The sequence below is a fragment of the Ciconia boyciana genome, chromosome 6 (assembly GCF_034638445.1).
Source record: "Ciconia boyciana chromosome 6, ASM3463844v1, whole genome shotgun sequence".
Lineage (NCBI taxonomy): Eukaryota > Metazoa > Chordata > Aves > Ciconiiformes > Ciconiidae > Ciconia > Ciconia boyciana.
Window position 1 is genome coordinate 12644500 of NC_132939.1, and position 21857 is coordinate 12666356.

Below are 21857 nucleotides of genomic sequence, written 5' to 3' on the forward strand. Positions count from 1 at the left end.
CGTGGCCTCAGTGGGAGCCGGAGGATCCAAGGGAAGCCTTCCTCCCCCGCGCCGCGGCAACCCCTTCCCCTTCGGAGGCTTCGAGACAGAAGTCGCCCTGTCACATGTCTCCTCGCCGGCGTGGGAGGGAGCTACCCGAGGCGCGCCGCGCCGCGCCGCGCCGCCCCGGCCCGGCCCGGCCCGGCCCACCTCAGCCCGCCTGAGCTCGCCTCAGCTGCGGGGTGGCTGGCGCGGGGCGCCCCGTGAGTGCCGCCTTCGCAAGCACTTATTTCAAAACTCCTCCTCAAAAAGCCCCTTAAGGTAGAAAACTTTGGTTCGAGACCAGAACGTCGTGAGGCTGGTGCAAAGGTGACACCTGCTAAGTAAGTTTTCTGGCGATGTAACCCTATCAGAAGTGTTTTCAACAGTGTCCGTCCTTCAGTGTAGTGACACGGTTCAGGTGCTCGTATATATTAAAAAATAAAATAAAATAAACTTACCGGGTAAAGAGCCCAAGACAAATAACTGAAGGTCAAAACATGCATGACTCAGCAGGAATGAGGATCTTAATATGTAAAATAATTTGACCTTATTTTGAGAGATTCTGGGCCCTGAAGCTGAAAGGTTTAGGGACGTTTATGGTAAGTTTGGGTTACAATACTTGGAGTCTAATCTGAAGACATTTAAATACAAAAGTGTCTTTACAGTGCAGGGAAGCACTGGGAATGTAGTGACTGAAGAACAAGGTCCTTTGTGTAAAAAGACAAGCAGGGTAAAGGTAGAATTCCCAAAACACGTGAGGTATCAGGTAGTTCTGTGGCAAATGTGCTGGCCCTCCCTATGTTCTCCCAGCTTGGTAAATGAAGAAGTGCTCCATTCATAAACCTCAGGGATTTTTGGCTTCAGAAATTCCTTTACTTCACACAGCTGGTGAAGAAATGGAAGTGAAATAAAGTAGGTGACCATACAAAGTTTGGGTTGCAAAGAAGAGTTGCAAAAGTTTGCAAAGTCTTGAGTTGCAAAGAAGGCCAGATATTTTGACTCTTATACTAGTATCAACACGATCACCTTCATGTGCTCATAAAAAAGCTAGGAATTATGGCCACAGCTGTTATATGAGACGTACCAATCCAAAGCATTTGAAAATGAGTCAGCCATCCAAAATCACAAAAAAATATATTTTAAAATAATAATAATACTAAAAAAAATAGACATTGTTTCTTAGCTTGGAAAAAAGGCTTATGCTGTGTGTGCATGTTTCTCCCACAGTAACTCTGAATGTCTTCATCAGCTGCCAGGCTACACCCAGACAAGCCATCTGCCACCCAGGAAACTACATACTGTAAGTGTCTGTAAGTCTGACTCACAGTTACCCTGCCCACATGATATATGAGTAAAGGACACCTGTTGCTGCTGGCCATTCAGTACACCCGTTGATTGCTGATCTGTTAGTCCTCCTTCCTTTCCCCTGTTCCCCATGTCCTTCTCCCAACCACCTGCCTGAACTTGCCCAAACTTGCCTGCTTCCCATCACAGGGTTCACCTGGCAGTTTGGGCTCCTTAGTGGCCCTCTGATCATAATTGTGCCCTGCCTGCTGGACTCAGGTATCCCATGGCTTCTTGGATTCTTCTTCTCAGCTTGGCAAATGGGTCTTGCCTCCACACTTGATTTAATCTCTCTTCTAACTATGTGACACAAAAGCCTGGAAGAGTTCCCTCTTGTGCTATCGCAGGCTTTCTACCAACCACAATGGAAGAATAACGGTCTCAAAGATAAATGAGTTTCTACAGTTTTCTTTCATGGAAACAGGCAGCTCTGTATGCCCCAAGTTAAGAAAACGTTGCAGTGTGAGTTCACATTTTATGAAGGCCAGAGAATTCACACAGAAGGGAGACCTTAAAAATGCCTTAACAAAGAAAAAGCTTCTATGAGCACTGAAGTACAAATCCATAAGGACATAGGACACTTGTTCTAAGTGTCCAAGACTATTTAAATGAGCTTTCCTTTTGTAACAAGTTGGAAAGCTTCAAAGGCAAACTGAGATCATAACTTACTAAATGCATCTACAGTAATTGAAGCATTAAGAAAATACTATTGCAAGATCTGTAATAACATCAGGATGGATTGTAAGAATACAGTAATGGCAATAATTAACAAGAAAATACTTCAAGTCCTCTCACATTTTGCAGAAGCAATTACTATGATCAGTTATTTTATAAACTGTGTTCAGAACACACATTTGACTAGTGGGTCCAGTTTCACGTCCCATCTCTGCTCTCATAATGAACAATTCATATGTGTCTTTGGGAAATGGAAGTAACACTAAGCTGACAACAATGAAATTGCATATTTTCAACAGTAGATGCTGTTGTACACTTCCATTAGCACCTGCAAAACATATAGCATTAAACTTTGCATCCAGACTTAGAACACCCCAGTGATGTCAGTCAACACCTTGTTAAACACTTGCCATCTGGCCCGTGAAGGAGTCTTTCTACCAGTCCAGTTTGTGGGTAGATTATACTTTTATACACCATATTGAAAGTAGTGCAAGTGTCTCCAGAATTATTTTAAATATTCTAATTCCTATTGTAAAATGTCAGTACTTTCTGAAGCCATCTGGGTTTTGGTTCACTTCTTTTGTGTAGCAAGCAGTAGTTCTCTCAGGTAAATTTTGCACTGTGTAAAAATGTATTTCTTTTTATCTTTTTAATCTTATTATACAAGAAAAAGTTATTCCCTTCCTTTTACCACAAAGTTACAACTGATTGCATATCTTTATATTATTTTTTAAATTCTATATTTCTGTTATGCCTTCAACTTGCTTTAAGCCCTACTTTGGAGATTATTCTTTTGGTGAGAGTAGTAAACTCATGATTATTCCAATGTACATGGTATTTGGACTGCTCTTTCGCAGTCAGTCTATTTAACAAAAGGAAATGCAATAAAAGTCTTAAAGATTTGCTTGCATGTCAACATCTACTGAGGAATGGAATAAAATAAAGAAAACCCTAAATATAAATCTCTATTATTAATACTTATTTTTAGAAACAGACAAATCTTGTCTGGGAGATGATTAAAACTGGAATGCATATTCATCAAAATTAGGAAATGGTCTCTCATTCTCACTTGAAATTGTTTCAGTTGCTAAAACATACTGCTTTCATTTGAACAGTGCCTTAAAAGCTAATGGATTTTGAATTCATTTTTTAAAATAGATTAATATTACTGACTTTGATATTGATAACAACAAAACAACTAGTGGATCAAATGAAATATTTCCATCTATAATGTACCCATTAGTGGCATCCAAGCAATATTAGACCTAGTGATCGCTTTTCTGATCTTCAGTCAGTTCATTTAATGATGTGCTCGGCACACATGCATTTACTTACTGAAGAGTAACTGATATTCCAACAGCAAAAAAACCACAGTTAAATAATCTCCAAAAGCTGGAGAGGAGGTATGTGCCAAATGTGAAACATAATTAAATCGCATTATCAAATACTCTCTACTAGAAAGGAAGAATAATTCCACTTTTTAAACGAAACAATAGATGAAAATTGTAACCATTCAAGAAGGGAGAAAACTATTCCACTGAATGATTGAAATGATACAAAGCAAATCATATCTGTCTGTTCTATAAAGTCAGCAAATCAAAAAGCATCATCTTCCTTATCCACTGCTTTTCCAAAAGCTTGTAGAAATTAATTGGCCATATGAATATTCAGTCCTGATTTGAATTAGTCCTAGTTAAGAACTCTTGATACAGATGATTGGGTCTTTCACAGTATTGAGTTAAAGTAGAATTTGTAAATCTAAAAGTCTGATTCCTACTCTAAATATAAGCATCAATTTTTCTATGTTTTGGAGACTGCTCAAGGCCATTCCAGAAGGTATGCAAGAGGGGCAACAAGGAGGAGAAACTTTGATTAGGCCAGTTTTTTCTAAACTCCATCTTGGATAGTTGTGGTGTTCAGAATATGTACATACAAGGTACAACTATGCTTATATAAAATTTAAAGTATGTTGAAAATTACTTGCACTCACATTAGAACTGATAGTAGGTTTGGAATTCTGTTTCTTGGTTTTTTCAGTTAAATGACATTCTCCTTTCCGAAAGGATACCTCCAAGTATAATTGTCCTGTAGTGTATTATTATAAAACAAAACACATAGTATGCAAATATAAATCTGGCTGTTTAAAAACTGAAATGGAAGTGGCAACTATAGAAATAACAAAAGGATGTGACTGTTCAGTCACTGCTTTAAAAATAAACTAGGAAAGTATCTGTACAGTCCTAATAATCTGAGTCTGAAATAACATAACAGAAGTTTTCCATGAGTTTATAAATGGAATATACTGTAATACTTTGTTGCACAAGAAAGGTTTACAAGCAAGATGGGACGCTTTGGTGTGTTTGGAATTGTGGGCTGTTATTTGGATATTTGGAAAGCTTTTTTTCCAACCAGTTGGCAAATTCTTTGCTGGCATCTACTAACTGCCTTGCTTTGTTACAAAGCCATGTAAAAATGCTAGTTTAAAACCAGTTTATCTCAAACCTGCTTAGCTTGGACTTTGCAAGTACTTACCCTTGATGGAAGACTGCCTTGTTCTGACATTATACATAATTTATCTGAAATTCTGGAACTGTTCTAAGAAGGAGAGATCTGACTGTATTAGACAAACCTGTATGTGGCACTGAAAGACCTTTAATCTGATTTGTAAAAAGAATAATTTTGTGAAAGTTGCATTTCATATCTGTTATGTGATGTGCAGATGAAATAGTTTTTAACCACCACTCTGATGTACAATGCTGTTTTACTCAGCTTTGTTTTAAGAGGAATTTTATTTGCTCAGAATGCACATAAAATAAAATATTCAACAAGTAACAGTCTAATAAATTAGACACTGCCAGTGCATGATAAATAATGAAACACTGTAATTACAGCTCACAAGGGGAACTCTGTGATCTATTTTGCAAACCCCTAAAATAAAGAATATTCTGAATTATTTGATTTCTGCAAAAATCCATACTGGAATCTAAACTGTATGTTTAGAATTGGATTACATATTATGTTTGCAGTGGAAAAGCAAATAGTTCCGTTAAGTGATACTCAGTTCTGCATTTGTATTGCTGTTAGATGACCATTAAGGCTTTTGTGATGATCTGTGACAAGGGTTTGCATCTGGATTATTTGGCCCTCAAGTCAGAATTTTCATTCCCAAGTAACAGATATCTGTGTGATGCAGGTGGAGTACATAACTGCCCAGAAACTGGGAAATGCAAGATACGGTTTAGTCATAACCTTACACAAACGTTACATAGCCTTCAACAAACTCAGGGCTAGGTGTTGCTGTACTGCGGTCTTCCCTGTCCCCAGAATATCTGCCGCTTTCTCTTTGTTTTACAAGTGTATTTTCCAAGTCTCTCCTTTTACAAGCATGAGTGAAACTCTTTAACCTCCAAAGCCGGGAGTTCATTTATGCACGGGGATTTGTAGTGGCCATTTACAGCCCAAATAAACCTTCTCTGTATTGCCTGCGTAGTGCTAAGCAGCCACAGTTGGCAAGAAATCCAACGCCAAATGTTCTTATTTTCATGTAGAAACTTAAACTTTCACCTGGGGGGAATTGCTTTACTATTTTTATCCAACCTGCCTGAGTAAAAAATGCTAGGCCTATGCTTACACGCAAAATGACTTAGAAAGCCTCTGTCTTCTTTCCATAAAGCTCATCTAAAATATTAGGTATGGGAATGTACAGCTTGTGAAATTTCCCGTAATTTTTTTCTACCCTATAGACAGTGAGAAGATAACATGTTTTATTTTTCGTAACCGCAGTTTGCCAAGCAGGCGATGTCCGTCTGCCGCTGTCAAACACCAGGCTGCGCCTCGCGTTCTGCTCCCCTCTCCTCTGGGCAGGGCCGAGGGCTGGGTCTGCAGCTGCGCGGGCTGTGGGGGCAGCTGGCCTGGGGCCATCCGGCGTTATGTGAACAGCAGTTACGCAAGGAATGTAGATTTCACCTTGCCTAACCGTTCGTTCCTATCAGAGCCTTCTTTATTTGTGCCATTAGTGCATATAAATTAAAAGGAGGGAAAAGCAGTGTTTGCATTATTAGAGAGATGTCTCTCTCTGGTTGCAAAGTGACTTGCTGCTCTGGTACTTTTCTCTCACGCAATTTTGTGAAACTCCAGTCTCTTCCTTAACCTGGAGGAAATTCCCTTCTATTCAAAAAAACAGCACACATAACTAAGTCGTATTTGTGCCCTTTTCTGGGGGTCTAAGAAAGACGTCAGTGGATCATAGTTATCGCACAGAGTGAACTTAATCCAACATGGACAAAGGCAAATCAAGTTCTGTGTATCTCAAGCTTTATGTTTCAGCTGCTGCCATGATCAGAGGACCCGCTTCCAATGTCTGTGTGCAAAGATAGATTTCCAAGTCACTTAAGTGCCATCAGGGCTAGACAAAAGTGCCCTGTAGCTCAGTACTCTGTTTCTAGCAGATACTAAGAGAGATCCCAGAGATGGTGGGCCTTGTTTCTGTTCCCTTGTCCTCTTGTGTGCAGGCAGAGCATCATCAGGTCATGTACACTTGGGATACTTTCACGGAGTAGTAGACACTGTCAGGGCTTCTGTGCTTGATGCCTCACTCAATTCCTTCAATATGAGTTTTTGATCCTGCAACTCTTACTTACCTTTCCTTTTTGATTTAGTGCCCTGCTAAATTGGGGGGTGGGGGGGGTGGTATGTGGTTTGTTTGAGGTTTTTTGGTTGGTTGGTTGGTTTTACGTTGGTTTTTTTTCCCCCTTTCCTTTAGCCTTTTTTCTCCCTGGAAAGGCCTTGAATTCCAAGGATTGGTGTACAGGGATGCTTTACTCAGGGTTTTGCTCTGGTTCTCTACTTACCCATTTTTGACCATACACCTTCATACCCCTTTTCCTTTTTCATTTGTTGCTAATTCCCAGCCAGCCCTGTAAGGAAAATCCAGTATGAACAGAAACATTAGGTAGGTAGATGGTGTCAAAGGCAGAGCAATCCTTTTCCTGTTGTGCCTCACCTGTATTGCTTTATAGTCTTTATGAACTGGAGGTGGAATCTGGACTATCCTAACTGATTGTCATCAGTCAGTGAACATCTTTCAAGAATGAGTCCAGTTCCATTTTTAACCGTGTCTATTTTGGTGTCCACAACATCCTATGGTAGTGAGCTTGTTCTACAGCTTCATTGTGCACTGTGAGCCAGGGGCATGTGAGCCGGCTTTGATCCAAAAATTGTATGACCAGATATAGCACAGGTCTTTGAGCTCTTAGCTTTTGCTGGTTAAGACTACAGCCAGTGTAAGCTCATGTCTGCCCCCAGTATACTGCAAAGACATCCTCTAACTGATACTTAGAGAGGTCACAGCAATGCATTGTTGAGCCAAAGGAATGTGCCATAGACTACCACACTCAGGCATATTGTGCTACCATGGAAGCACAAAGGATCTGTGGGGAGGGTCTCTGTGTGTAATAAACTTTTTGCTAGATCATGCAGCTGAAAGGAAGTAATTTCCAGAGGGAGTAGCTCAAATGCAGACAAATCTCTTTGAGACTCAAGCAGCCAATAGAGACTGGAGCAGATGAAAGAAGGTATTAAATGAAAGGTGGCCTGCAACCTTTCAAATTCAAACAGCAGTCAGCTGTTTGAATGGCTTATACGTGTCATCTCCTGTACGATCCAATGGGCATAAGCAGAGTAGAGGAACAGCCAGTCTTCTCAGATCTAGACAGAAGTGGAAGAAAATAAGAGCTGTTAAACTCATTGCCTGGCTTCCCTAATAATTAGTTTCTGAATTTTGACAACCTTTTGTTTACAAAACAGAAATATCAGAGGAAGGTAGAACTTAAATTAGTAGATAATTAAAAAAGAGACCATCACATTGATAATTCTTCAATGTTGTTTTTTTACTTCAATTTAGTCTTTCTTCAAAACCCAGATTTTGTTGTTATTTCATATAAATGAAATATATTAATCAAATGATTTGTATGATATTAAATGATTCAAAAGAAATTAAATCAAATAAATGAAATATTAAACTGTTATATATATGCTACCCCAAAACAATGGGGAAAGGTAAATTTGCCGTATGCAAACATTCATTTAGTAATCTGTTACTGAAACTGGATATTTGGTAAAAGAGCAAGAGTAAACTTCACATACATTCTACTCTTTGCTTTTCCAGATATGCTTTAACAGTTCATAATGTACTGAATCTGTTCATACAATATATAGCTGTTGTTGATTGCCAGAATACTCTGCAAGGACTACTCCAGTGATGAATTCTACAGGTGAAAATTGTGCACCAGCAAAGAACAAAAAAGTTTTAAAGGCGTAACTATTACGGCCATGTCCAGGGTGATAGTTGCAAGGTTGCTAAGAAAAAAAATGTATCCATTTCTTTTCTGTCGTGAGGAAGTATGCTAATTGTGGCTAGACTACAGAAGAAAAGATTGTAGATCTGCAACACCTCTTAAAGACATATAAAATGTTTTGACAGTCCCAAATGAAATTAGTAGTTAATTTTGCTGATTGATAATGTGGAATCAGTTTTCCACCAATTTAAGGCTGGTTGGGGTCCCTTGTTCTGAAAAGAAGCTATCTGACTGCCAGTCAGCCCGGCCAGCTCTGGGATGATCACTTTGGAAGAAGAGAATCCAAGGATAATCCCTCGGGACAATTTTTCAGCATTTTGCAGCGTTGTGGGAAGGAAGGGGCGCTTACATGACTTAGGGAGCCATAGCTGCCTTAGCGGTGCCTTGAGTTACTTGTAACCAGCTCAAGACAAAAAGGATAGACTTTTATCTTGTGCCACACCAGTGCAAAGTGGTTCAAGAATTGGAAGAGCATATCAACAGCTTAAAACCACTTTTGCCAACTTTCTCCATGCATGGGACCAGAATCCATAGCCTTCATTCTCCCATCCTTAGTCACCACACAGGCATCCTGTGGGTACAATTAACTGTGAAAATTTGGTAAAAGGCCGGGGAGAAACTGGAAGCCAATGCCTTTTTGCCCCTTGCGCTGGCTATCAGTTCCAAGATGGTCAAAGGCTGAAGACAATTATTTTTTCTTTGCTTTTTTTAAGTAGTATCTATGTTTCCTTGTGATCATTCACAATAGAGGCTCTTCTAGAAAAAGCTACATAGCCCATAATGACTGTTAATGGAGCACAGCTCTCTTTCTACTATCTCTTATCTACTAATCGTATCTACTTTTCAAAACTCGTGCAGGCTTGGGAAATGCTGTACTTAAAAAAGCCAACAGAGCCACCTAGTGTTTAAATTTAAAATGTACAGTTTCGTGTGTTTTGGACTTCTGTGTGCAAGAGCAAGATCTAGGTGCTACCTCAATGGTCAGAGAGGGAAAACAGCTCATACTCTTTCATATTAATCCCCGACAGTTCTTGTTTCTTACAAACTGTACAGTTATTGGTGCTAGAATTAACAGTGTTAAAATTGTACGTGAAGGTTTCTATTACTTCACTGGAGACACCCAAGACACCCAAGACTGGTCAAAAAGTTTTCTCTGATATTTAGCCTCAACCACTTTCATATTTTCATTTTTAGTTATACATTTTCATTTCTTCTTGGCATTTAAACCCTTCAGATACCTGTGCTTCTTCGTTGCCTGCTGCTTCAGGGTGTATACTTAATCAGTTGTTTTCTGTAGTGTGGCCTTCCTTCTGTGAACTGTCTTTTTGACAGTCTGGCATATCAAACTTGATGCAGTGCTCTGGAGCTGGTCAGAAAGCTGGGAAGAGGCCACATTGCAGGTTTCTTACTTTTTTCCTCAAAATACTGCAAGAAGCTTAAAGTTAACTGTTAAGGGGCTGTTATCTCCCTTCCTGGTAATAAGCATGCATGCATGCATGCACACAACAAGACATGCACACAATTTACACTGATTTTTTCCTCATCATTTCTCATGGTGAGTGCAGATATAATTGCTCAACATTTGTTATCCACAGTCATTTCCCTTATTACATATTCACATTGTCATTTTCTGCCTCTATGGATAACTTCTAGGAAAAAAAAACCATGATTTTTATAGTTATTGTCTAAATAGTTGGGCTGACTTTGTTCTCCTAATGTAACCTAAGAAGGTGAGCGCAAATCAATTAATGACTGCTCAACAAACAGGCAAAACAGAATTTTGCTGCCCTATGGAGAAAAGACTGGGGTCGAAGCAGAGCTGGGACCATACTGAGCCAACCTAACAGCTTCTGCTGCCATGGGAGATGTAGGAGAGAGGACAAAAGGATTCACACCAGGAAAAGGCATTGATGTCTCTGAGACAAACCACATCTTCCCAGGTCCATGTCAGAAGTCGTTGTCCCATAATAATTCTCCTTGTTTTTTTCTTTTTTTTTTTTTTCTGTCCAAGTCTGGTCTAATAGTATGGTTTTCTCGGGCAGCATGCAGTGATTCATTTAAATCCTAATGTCCATTTAGCAATCTAGCATATGTGTAATTCAAAGGTAGGCCAGGCTTTGGGCATGGGAACTTAACTGACCTAACTTTAGATGTTGAAAGATAGTTGTCTAAATCTAAGCTGGTGTTCTAAGATTCTTTATAGTCCATGAGAAGAAGCAACCACTATCAAAAAAGTTGTTTCTTTTGATCTCCACATAGGTGCCTAAGAATGCTGGAGTCAATCATTCTCAAGAGTTGAATCCCACGTGGCCAACAGTAACTACTAATGATCAGTTGCTTACCAGGAATCTCAGAGTGAGGCAGAATTATATTAGTTATTTTGGAAGCTATTTCTGGATGGCCATCTTAGACAGGAGGGATTGTGTAATAAGAATGCTGTCCTTTAAAGGAATCACTTATCAGCTGTACTCCTTTTAGTAATCACCCAGTGTGCTCAAGAAAGGAAACTGAGTGAGTCTTGTGCTTTATAAACCTATTTTGCTTATTATTGGTGGTTCTTCTGTCCACTATACATTTAAAGTTTTTAAAAACAGTTAGAGTTTCTTCAGTGGTAATATTGCCAAAAGTCAAAATTAAGGTTCTGATAATATCACAATGCATTATTGCTGTATTCTGTTTACTGAAGCCCTTCAAAGGGACTATCATATTATCACTATGACCTCAAAAAAATGTTAGTCTTGTTTAATCGTTAGAACAAAGAGCTGGAGGCCAGAAAGATCATAATACAACAATTAGGGACAGAGAAGAGCCAACAATGTGGTTCACAGAAAACAGAGACAAGAAAAGACCTATCTGAGCTTGTGGAGGGTTTCCATTTTCCCTAGCTGATGTACTGCACAAGCCCATGATGTATCCAGTTTCTCCACAATTTAAGTTTACATTAAAGTAGGTCATGTGCCAAGCCATCCTGTTTACAAAAGATTTTGTCTGCACGAGGAAACTGACTGATAGAGCTCTCATGGCATAAGCTATTTCTGAGCTATTCTAAAAGCTGCAACTAGTTATTTCAGAGCAACTATTGTGGAATAGCTTATGCTTCAGTGGTTACACCCATCGCTTTCCCTGGAGAGAAAAAAATCCATTACAATATTCTAAACATGAACTCATTGTAAACTTTTGCAGCATTTTCTTCAGGACTCTACAAATAGGCAACTTGAAATAATATTCTGAATTATGTTAGTTGTCTTTGAACAGTTAACTCTAAAATCTAATGTCATGACTTGGAATGCTTAGCAAAACTTTTTGATTGGAGGCAATTAGAATTAAGCATGAGAAGAAAGAGGAATTTTCACAGGGAGGAAAACTCCAAGGGAAGGGAAGAAAAAGACAGAAAAGGGGACTGAAAGGGAATGAATAGCAGCAAAAGGAAAACTGTAAAGAAGAACATCAACATGCAGAAATAACAGTGAAAGTCAAGATGGGAATGTTTCCTCAACTGAGAAACAGTCATGGTAGTAAGCCTGAGTTAACTACCACAGTACAAAAGGATAGTTTATCCCCTTGATCTTAATGCCAGCACCCTACTGATATCACTGTGCATCTTGCTGTAGATTAAGTGTATCATATAGTCCTAAATTTAGACAAGCAGTCATTAAACATGGAATTTGGCCTTCTCTGCAGAATGACTTTGCACATCCCTCCCCAAGGTCCCAATGCCAAGACAATATTTTCTCCATTGCATGCCCGTGTTTGTCCTGCCAGCCTTTTCATTACTTGCTTCATTTACTCACAGTATGTCAAAGCCCGACTCTGTGACATTTCAGTCTGAGTATCTTTTAAAAGAACTGTTTTTTCTATCTGTTTTGAACAGTACAAAGCAACCTGCTGTTTGTTTCCCTCCCTGTGGCAGACGCTTCTGTCTTTCTAGCAGACTTAAATACTGTGATAGATTGAAGGAAAAGTATGTTGTTTCCACATGTATGGCATGAGCTGTTGAGCAGATGAAATGACAAGGACCCATGCTGTGCAACGAGACCCAATAAGGACACAATAGGGAAGCAGAGCCACCTCTATCAGACCTGCCCTGAGATACTGTCTGAGATGGTGTGCCCCTAGTCTGTCAGCTTCCGACATAATTCATGGATGGGTTTTGCACATCCTTGAAGGATCAGGAGCTAAAGTCTGTTGGGGTCCTGATGAGATCCACCTGAGAGTACTGAAGGAACTGGCAGATGTGCTCACCAAGCCCCTTTCCATCATTTACCATCAGTCCTGGATAACCGGGGCGGTCCCAGTTGACTGGAGATTAGCGAATGTGACGCCCATCTTCAAGAAGGGCCGGAAGGAGGACCTGGGGAACTACAGGCCTGTCAGCCTGGCCTCGGTACCAGGGAAGCTGATGGAGCAGATCATCCTGAGTGCCATCACACGGCATATAGAGGATAACCAAGGGATCAAGCCCAGCCAGCATGGGTTCAGGAAAGGCAGGTCCTGCTTGACCAACCTGATCTCCTTCTATGACAAGGTGACCTGCCTAGTGGATGAGGGAAAGGCTGTGGATGTTGTCTATCTAGACCTCAGTAAAGCCTTTGACATGGTTTCCCACAGCATTCTCCTGGAGAAACTGGCTGCTCATGGCTTGGACAGGTGTACTCTTCGCTGGGTAAAGAACTGGCTGGATAGCCGGGCCCAAAGAGTGGTGGTGAATGGAGTTTACTCCAGTTGGCAGCTGGTCACAAGTGGTGTTCCCCAGGGCTCTGTGTTGGGGCCAGTCCTGTTTAATATCTTTATCAATGATCTGGACGAAGGGATCGAGTGCACCCTCAGTAAGTTTGCAGATGACACCAAGTTGTGCGGGAGTGTTGATCTGCTGGAGGGGAGGAAGGCTCTGCAGAGGGACCTGGACAGGCTGGATCGATGGGCCGAGGTCAATTGTATGGGGTTCAACAAGGCTAAGTGCAAGGTCCTGCACTTGGGTCACAGCAACCCCATGCAACGCTACAGGCTTGGGGAAGAGCGGCTGGAAAGCTGCCTGGCAGAAAAGGGCCTGGGGGTGTTTGGTTGACAGCCGCCTGAACATGAGCTGGCAGTGTGCCCAGGTGGCCAAGAAAGCCAATGGCATCCTGGCTTGTATCAAAAATAGCATGGCCAGCAGGACTAGGGAAGTGATTGTCCCCCTGTACTCAGCACTGGTGAGGCCGCACCTCAATACTGTGTTCAGTTTTGGGCCCCTCACTACAAGAGAGACATTGAGGTGCTGGAGCGTGTCCAGAGAAGGGCAACGAAGCTGGGGAAGGGTCTGGAGAATAAGACTTATGAGGAGTGGCTGAGGGAACTGGGGTTGTTTAGCCTGGAGAAAAAGAGGCTGAGGGGAGACCTTATCACTCTCTACAACTACCTGAAAGGAGGTTGTAGAGAGGTGGGGGTCGGTCTCTTCTCCCAGGTAACAAGTGGTAGGACGAGGGGAAACGGCCTCAAGTTGCGCCAGGGGAGGTTTAGACTGGATATCAGGAAATTTTACTTCACCAAAAGGGTTGTCAAGCATTGGAACAGGCTGCCCAGGGAAGTGGTTGAGTTGCCATCCCTGGAGGTATTTAAAAGATGTTTGGATGAGGTGCTTAGGGACATGGTATAGTGGTGGTCTTGGTAGTGTTAGGTTTACGGTTGGACTGAATGATCTTAAAGGTCTTTTCCAACCTGTACAATTCTGTGATTCTGTGATTCTCTAAAGTGATTTTACAGAAGTGTTGCTTCTTTTATTTTCATAATTCAGGAGCTGATAAAAGATTACCTTGATCAAAAAATATAATCAATTGTAGTTGTGATAATTGAGGGAATGTTATCTATGTAATGGAAACTTTTGCCTGTTTTTTAATGTTTAGGTGTGTTTTTAATGCCCGTGTATGAATGTGTATCCATATTTGCTAAGAAAGCCTTTCTATCTGAGATTAGGAATAAAAGGGAGTCCTTTGTTTTAAATCTTACAATTCGACCAAACAATTAGTCAAGGAGGTTAGATGAACCTTTTACTCCAAATGTTTCTGCAGGGGAATGAAACTTCAAAAAAAACCAAAGAAGCCAGGTGCTATAAATGAGTCTATAAAGTGGAAAAGTCTCAAGCACATAAAAGTACTAGAGAAAGAAATGGAAGGATTTTATATAGGATGGAACTGAAAACATGGGATAGGAGGTCTGAGTTAGCTGCAGGAATTGAGATCTGAGGAAGTGAGATGGACAGGAGAGACTCTGGCTGGAGCTTTCAGAGGAGGGTTCTAGATAACTCCAGATGATATGGTATCTACTTGTAACAAGTGATTTAGAGTGTGTCAAGAAAATACACATTGTATTTCTTGGGTTATCTACATGAAGAGCAGTAATGTTTTAAAACTACATGCAGTGTGTGTTATAGTGTGTATACCTTCCACCTTAGGTACTTCCTAAGGTGTAAAATATAATTCCAACTATAGTTTTGCAGAGTGCGTTGGGGTTCTCTTGGGATTCTGAAAACTAGAGACAGATCAGTTGTTGGGTCTATTTCTGTGAAGGGGGAGCAGAGAACCTGTGTCCAGGAAATCCATGTACCGTGGAGGCTGATGGAAGAGGTAATGCTGTAGCCTACTAAGAAAAGCTTAGTGCTACAAGTAGAATGAAATCCAGCACAGCAGTTTGGGGAGCATATATTGGTGCCGTTTGAACAGATCTAGGGACCAAGGGTGAGTAGATGAGTTCACAAATAATTTCTCTGTGAGAAGTTATCAGGGACATAAGCACTCTTTAATATTGTAGAAAGAGGGAAAAATGAGAACCAAGGGCAGTAAGGTGAAGCCACCAAATTCAAATGAGAAGTTAGGCATGCTTTTGAACAGTGTGTATGATTAATCAGTGTCGGGAAACTTGTTGATTATTTTCCTCTTGATGTTCTCACTTCAAAGCAGTGTACTTTTGTGGAAGCAATACTTCAGCTGAACAGAGTTGTGGATCTCAATATAGTAATAAATGGATAAAATGTAATGGCCTTGACAAACAGGACTCAAAGAGATCTATTGGTTCATCCTGGCCTTAAATTCTCTGAATCTGTGAAATTTCTTAGACAGCTTTGACTTCCTCATCCTAGATTTCATATTGCTTCTTTCTGCATTCAGTTTAATGTTTTAAATTCATGCCTGAAAGCCAGAGGCACTTTTTTTTGTTGTTTAAACACTAACTGGAGGCTGAAAACTTTTCTGTTTGTCCAAATCTGGAAAAATGTGGAATGATTATATTACCAAAGGGAGAGAGAAAAAAAAGAAGAAGAAGGAATACTGTGTACCCAACAAAACAGAGGCAAGAATGCAGGAATGTAAATGTGTTACAGGCTGTTATTAGGATTTTGGATGCAAAAATAAAACTTAGAAAAGACCGAAGGGTTGAAAAGGCATAATACGATCCAATATATTTAGACTAGAAATTGCCTTCCCTAGATTGCTAAGGTGACAGGAAAAAATTATGAAAAGAAGGTAATCATATTTGTTTTAAGTCTGGCAGTTTCCACTGAAATGCCTGTCTCTCTATAATAGTTTTTTTGAAGAAAGTGCCTTGGGGAATTACTAGAAAAATGAGCTTTATCCAGTGTTCATGGCCATCTGAACTACCCACCCATCCAGTATAAATGTGTTCTGGCAAAACAAGTGTTTGTGTTGCCATGGCCTTTCCCATGATGTTATTTTCTTAAGCAAAAGCATTTTTCTAGCTGAGATCTTAACAAGGACACAGGCAGGGTGCCATGATTCAGTCCCTGAAGAGAAAAATAATTATTTGGAGGGAATGGTGAAGGAAAGAGATGGTCTCAGAGGGGGTAGAACAGAAGACTTGGATATCTGGTGACTCTTCTGCCCAACAGAAGCAGTGATCCCTTCCACAAATCACTACAGTTCTGTGGGAGAGTAGTGCAGCCTCCACCAGCTCTGCAGAAACTCTGGTAGGCCTAGTGCTAAGATTCTCCTGTAGCATCCTCAGTATAGGGAAAATCTCTCTTAAAAATAGCAGCTCAATTGTTATTTGCTGAGCAAATCACGCGCCTCAGATACAGGCTTCCTCAAATCAGGTCACAGGGCCCTGTGCTGTGCACAGGTCCAGGGACTCTACACAAAAATACATCCCCAAGGTCTATGTGGATCCATGTGATATATCTGCAAGATTTGAAGTGTTCTATATACTGCGCTTTTTTGTTCTTCCTTTGCCCTGCAAAATCACTTAGGGAGAGTCCTGCCTAAGGGTTTCAGATTGGTTTCTATCCTCCAGTGAATACTCCTGCAAGTGAAAATGATTGTGAATTTTACATTGTTTACTGATTTATACTCTGGGTTTAGATTAATGTCAAAGTGTTTTATCATAAAAACTAGTCAGCTGGTCACATAAGCATTCAACAAGATTATTATATAGTTATTATACATCACAGCGACTAAAGCAAAACTAGCAGGTGGTTACATAAAGTGCATAAGAACAAGGCAGGTATTGAGTCACCCTTTCTCTGCATATCTTCCCAAATTCCAGTAATCATCAGTTTGTGAGGTGGAGGTCATATCCAAATCCTTCTGCTTCCCTTCCACCAAGGGCCACAAATTCCTTTCTGAAGAAATAAAAGACAAAAAAAGAATAGCAGGACCAAAGGCTGGGGCTCTCACAGGGTTTCAATGAGATTTGGGCATTTTCCTTCCTTCAGCTCCTGTGAGACAACTCTTCTCTCTCAAACTGCTTTCATACTCACGTAGCTCCGTGAATCACCACAGAACATTGATCTCACCAGAGAAAGTAAAGGGAATAAGGTTCACGAATGCTAAATGTAGGTCCAAATCCAGTTAAGTATCTATTCGTAAGAGAGAATACATTACAAAAAAAAACATGGAGTGAAAAATAAGAATAGAATAGGCCTCTTGGGTCATCTTATCCCCTCCAAATTAATTTTCTTCATAACACAAACCACATCATGAGATGGTGAGCAGTACCCCTTCTGTTTGAAGCAATGCAGTCCACATCTCACTGATACCTGAACACAACACCATTTTAGCAAATACCTCAATTACAGAACTAAGGCAAAACAAACAAAGCAACATGTAACATTTTATTTAGCTTTAAATAAAACTAATTACGTGGAAACTAAGAGAGCAAATAGCATTTGATAGAAATAACAGAATATGCTAGAACTTTACTCAAAAAAAATGTGTAATGTGTTCCCGTAACTGCTGAGACCCATTCAGTCTCATGCTCCTGCACTGAAATTACTTTTAGAAATCCCAGGAACAGAGCCCTGCTCAGTCCTCTGGGAAACAATTCCTCAGCCTACCACCTCACAATAAGTTCTTCCTGTTCAACTCAACATTTACCTGCCATCTCATTGATCTTGTTGAAGTATCTTCAATAGCTCTTACTTGGTGTCTTTCATATTCATACCCACTGGAAAAAATCACAAGATATCTAATTTAAAGCTAAAAATCCACAGAAAGGAGAACTTGAGCTAAATCCAGCTTGCTTTATGCAAGTAATTCCAATGAGATTAAAAGGTGATTTAGGGGAGGGAAGCAAACTTACACCATTATGTAACACCAGTTACATCTTTGATTTTTTCTTAATATGACTTTTTGAAAATTCTATTAGAAAGAGAATTCCAAATTAAAATTGAATCAATTAAGTCTCTTGCTCTTGCAATTCAGGAGGGACGTGTCTGATGCATGAGGCAATACTGGAACTGCATATTGTGGGATGTATCTGACTCATGGTCCTAAGTGCATTTAGTTGTCACAGTGTGATGTAAGGAGTTTGCAAGCTCCATTCAGCAAGAAGAGGGTTGACCTGGATAATGATCCTGGAGCAGAGGGAAAGGGAATGGCAGAGGATGCAGAGGATGACAAGGCTGCCAGGAGAGCAGCAAGAATCACTCAGAACATAACATCACTTAGAGGGAGGCATTTCTAAGTTGATGGTGACAGGAATTCAGAGATGTGGGGGAACCAAGAGAGATCTAGAGGCTGGGGATAGGACTGTAAATTGAGTTACTGGTGTTCATCTGCTGTCACAAACAGTGACAGTAATTTATAGGTGTACCTCAGTTGTCAGAATTCCCCCAGGTTGCTTGTGAAAACGCTTGAGAGATGGCCTATTCACATGCATTGCCTCTCTTGCTGTTTACAGTCCCTAGAGCAGAAAGTGCTTAATGGAGGTAGTGTTCTCTACTTCAGCTACAGATGGGTGTCTTAGTGAGAGCTGCTTCTGGTTTTATCTTTGAAAGGATCAGTCTTCAGTTTGAGACTGCTGATGGAGCGGATATGTGTTTAATTCAGCCATTCCTACTATTAAAGCCCCATGGCTAGGTTGGGCCAGACCACGTGGAATGGCATTGAGAGTGGCTACAGTCACTTTCATTGCCTCTGTCTGCAAATGTGAGTAAGCCTCCTTTGAATGTGATCGTGGAACATTAATTCCCATTACTTAAATATCTAAATAGAAAAAGATTAAGATACATTTGTAAGTGATGGGAAAATTAAGCTAAATTAACCTCATGAACGATGAAAGCTTATAAAATAGTCCACCTTCAACAAAATGCTGAAGAACACAATGTAATTACAATTTAGTTCCAGGTATGTACTTTTTCGTTATGAAAATTAATAGTACATTTAATTAATATGGAATTATTGGGAATGACATGCTTTACTGAAGAAATAATGATTAATTCCTGAACATTAGAGATAAGTTTTGTGGTTCCTATGATAAAATGTTTTTAGCTGGCTAACATATGAAGGCATTTAGACTTGTCCCAGTTTCTTTAATGTAAAATAATGAAAATAATAATTTTCATGAAATACTTTAAAATTATTCTGACATAACTTGCAGGGAACTTACTGGGCTTGTATTAAGTTGGAATGTTAATCAAGCACACGTATTGCCTAATCTTAAAACAAATAGAAATCAGCAGGTATTTTATAACTTTGCAGTATGTTATGTACTTCCCAATATGCATGTGGGATCAATGAGACCCCCAGTTCTCTTCATATTTCCAAATAAGCTATGTGGTTCTAAATTTTGATTAAAGAGAGATTCAGAACCTCATTTATTGTATAAATGAACAGTAAGAAAGATAACTCTTCTGTTTAGGACTTGAGGATGGGCAGTGGGAGATGTGGGTTCTAATCCCCAACCTGCCTTATTAATCATGCAAAAGCTAAGAACCAACCATTTCTTTGATGTCTTGATGGTTTGTGAGTCAATTAATTAGCGGTATTTTAAGGTCTACTATCATGGCCCTACATGGAGATGTAGGTGAGCATAAAGTGTCCCCTTTATTTCTCTGTTGAGCTTAATCCTACGGATAAGAGAGGTAAAGCAGGCTCTGCAGAACTACAAAGGAGGGTTTGGTTCACTTTCCCCAATCATTTGCTAAGATCATTGCACTAAAGAGACTTCAGTTTCATCTGATGCAAGACTGGAGCAGTTTCCTTAGTTTGGGGACATGGACAACTCCATGCTACTACTTTGTTCAGGGCAGATTACAAAGTGATGATCCAGTCCTAATTGGGGGGGGGGGGGGTGTCCATCATTAAATAAACTAAGGCTTAACAAAATGTAAAAACTAGATTTAGTCTAATGATAAAACCTTATTTATAGATGGATACCTTTAGGTTATGTGGTTAAAATTTTGCAAACCTTCTTTATAAAAAGCTTAAACCAATTTTGACCTAGTTTGTGTTTACATTCAGATACTGATGTAAGCTGAATTGCAATAGTCCAGTTGTATATCTCTTATGTTTTAGATGAGAATGATCTGATAATGTATTTCACTTTGAATTAACAATTGAATAGCATAAGTTCAACATTTGTCCACTGCTTTTTATATGCCAATGCCAATTTATGTTGTAAATAGCCTAAGAATGACTGTCACCATTGGTCTATCACAGAGAAGTATTACTCATATCCCAAGTCTTTGGAGGAATTAAGTCCTCTGTTGAAATTCATAAACAATATGCTGTTAATTTCTTGTCCAGAAATGAAGACAGCTGATGCACCCAACAGTGACACAGTGGGATTCAGCACAGTGGAACTCAGCTTGGAAGTGGAGGCCTTCCCAGTGCCTATGACTTGCTTCTTCCAAAAATTCTCACCTCTACTGCAGGGACAGTTGAACTGCATGCAAAAATGCTCCCAAATCACCACATTCTATAACGTAAGCAGAACCAATCCGGATTTTACAGTGGAATGGTTTAGAAATGGCTGGATGGATTATTCCATTTCCCTGTTGTGGGAAGCAAAGAACGATCATAAAGATAGGCAGCTGAAGGCCACCATCAGTTAAATCTGCCTATGTTTGTGAGTCAACACCTTCACATATTAGAGGGGGCAAATACCAAACTTTAAAGGAACATACTAACCTTTATCATGGCAACTGGCAATCACTTGTCTGCAGCAAATCAATATAGGTAACCAAACGTTTGGTTGTTTGTTGAACATTGCCTCCAAAATTTTAAAGGGCCAGAGAACTGGCAAACCTATCTGTATTGGGTCTGGCTGGGATGAAGTTAATTTTCCCCACAGCAGCCCTCATAGTGCTGTGCTTTGTATTTATAGCTAGAAAGGTGTTGATAACACACCAGTGTTTTGGTTACTGCTCCCACAGCATCAAGGCTGTCTCTCCACAATCTCCCCTCACCCCCAAAGGCCGGTAGGGTGGGGGTGGGCAAGATCTTGGGAGGGGACATAGCCAGGACAGCTGACCCAAACTGACCAAAGGGATATTCCATACCACCTGACATCTGCTCAGCAATAAAAGCTAAGAGAAAGCGGGGGGCGGGCATTCATTAGTACAATATTTGTCTTCTGGAGCAACGCCTATGCATACTGAAGCCCTAGTTCCCAGGAAGTGGCTGGACATCACCTGCTGATGGGAAGTAGAGAATAAATCTTTTCGTTTTCCTTTGCTTCCACATGCGGTCTTTGCTTTTGCTTTATTAAACTGCCTTTATCTTGACCCATGAGTTCTTTTCCATCTTATTTTCTCCCCCCCTGTCCTGCTGAGGAGGGGAGTGATGGGGTGGCTTGGTGGGCACCTGGCAGCCAGCCAAAGCTCAATCCACCACAGTCTTGGCACCCAATGCGGGGCACGAGACAACAGCAGTTATGTATTAAGTGTGCTATAGCTATAGTAGTTATGAAGTGGCAAGCTTCTGTGCAGGTCATGGAGCTTGCTGGCTGTACTGCTTATGTCTTTATTTTGCTGAGCTTGGGAACATGTTAGTACAAACCATGGCTATGTGCTTTGCCCTGGCATTGATGGCCTTGCCATGCTTGGGGAGCTATCTTGTGGAGAGGATGAGGCAATACATCTCCTTCTTCCTACCCAGGATTGATGTGGATGGTTTTATTATGCAGGTTCCCAAGGTCCTTGTTCACCCTTACATGAGCTGTTTAATACTACTAATTAACACTGTTAGTATA

At 40.3% G+C, this 21857-nt stretch overlaps 1 long non-coding RNA gene across 1 annotated transcript; it reads left to right on the forward strand.

Annotated features, from left to right (window-relative positions):
* Window positions 1-83: 83 nt before the first annotated feature.
* On the forward strand, window positions 84-21370 carry LOC140653554 (uncharacterized). The gene is made up of 3 exons (XR_012043153.1): window positions 84-362; window positions 1249-1321; window positions 20411-21370. It is a non-coding gene; the product is annotated as an uncharacterized lncRNA (long non-coding RNA).
* The last annotated feature ends 487 nt before the right edge of the window (window positions 21371-21857 follow it).